The following is a 1651-nucleotide window of genomic DNA, read 5'->3' as shown; positions in this document are numbered from 1 at the left end:
ATATGTGATGACAGGTCCACTTTATCAGGTACTGTATATATTTTTTTTAAATGAAATAATAAAGATTTGAGTTTCCGTTAATGATGTGTCAGTGTCAGTGACCCCTGGGGGTCTGGTGGCCGTGCTCCTGTCAGAGGCCACCATGGAGAAATTCGGCCCCGCAGTGTTTCTTCCTCTTCCCCGGCTGGCGTTGTTTAGAGAAGGTGGAGGGCCTATGACAGGAGCCATCTGGCAAAGGTGAAGCCATTTCTTTATCAGCGATGGAGTAACAACAAACAGGCCTCTCAGATTGGATGGGGATCATTTTTCTCAGGTAGCGGATTATCTGCCGGTATCAATCACGGCCTCTTATCGCGCTTTCGCCCTGTCACGGCGGCACATTAGTCTTCTGTCCTGTACTGCTGAGTCAGTTGTCGGTGGGGGGCCGCCGCGGACAGGCTCTAAAACCGAACTCCTCCCTTAAAGGTGAACTCCGGAAACAAAAACATTCATCTAAATCCTTTCCTAGTCATAAAGGATATAAATCTGCTTTGTGAACCCAGATATATTACCTTGTGACCAGGGCCGGTGCTAGACTACTTTGCACACTAGGCAAGACACCAGCTACTTGCACCCCCCCATGACACACATTGCCGAGGCGTGGCACGCTGTTGTCACCATCAGGAAGCCTGTGCAGAGCAATGACGTGCAGCCAACACAGAGTGAGTGCATGTAGAGAGTCTAGATAGGCAGAGCCAGCTGTCACTCACGCAGCTGGGCGGATCTCGATGTCGGGATCCGCTGCGGCTGCGGCGTCTCAGTATACCGCGAGCTGTAGCTCCCTATATACTGAGCCTAGGGTGACGGGAGGACGCTAGTTTGTGTCCTCCCGTTACTCTAAGGAGAACTATGGGGAAAAGCCCTGACCCCATAGTTCTCCTTTAAGACAATGTTACAGTGACCCTTCCAGTCTATCCAGTGGCACTATATCCGTTCTCTTGAGGTTCAACTGTCACTTGAAGAGACAACCGATGGTCACGTGTTATTACTTTCCACTTTGGAATTTCCACATTGGATCCAGTGGTCAAAGCCAACTAAAAGTCCAGCACCATGCAGAGGTCGAGAAGAGATCTACCTCCATCAGGGCTTTGGTAATAATAAGTGTTCTTTGAAGTCTCCATTGGAAGGAGTGCTTGGTGCTTTTGGGGCAGAATGTAAGAAGCAGTAGATGTGCCTACAGCGTTTTAAACACGTCCACTTTATTGATGGAAAGTTCAAAGCCAAAGAAAGTTAAAGGGGGTTGAGAAGATACCCGCCTTCATCAGGACTGTGTGGGGGCGATGAGTGACATTGAAGTGGCTTTGAAGCTGATTTTGTCGTGCGGTCGTTGGTTTCCCACAAGTGGCCCAAATAAAGTGGACAATAAACAAAATGTCTCTTGAATAATCTTTATTCTCACATCGGAGTTCAGACCCCCCGGAATCACAGGTAACTTTGGGCGAAGTGGTAAAACATAAGAACCCATATCTCCTTTAAGACAACATTACGTTGACCCTGTCGCGGAACTACCAGGGTCGCAGAGGTCGCAGCCGCAACCGGGCCCTGGAGTTCCCGGGACCTCTCCCTCCTGTCCTGGGCCCTACATGCTTCACGCTGCTCTTCTCACCTTGTT

This window comes from Nanorana parkeri, unplaced genomic scaffold (assembly GCF_000935625.1).
Source record: "Nanorana parkeri isolate BGI_ZX_2015 unplaced genomic scaffold, ASM93562v1 scaffold2525, whole genome shotgun sequence".
Taxonomy (NCBI): domain Eukaryota; kingdom Metazoa; phylum Chordata; class Amphibia; order Anura; family Dicroglossidae; genus Nanorana; species Nanorana parkeri.
The sequence above is the reverse complement of the archived record's forward strand: the minus strand, read 5'-3'. Positions refer to the sequence as shown.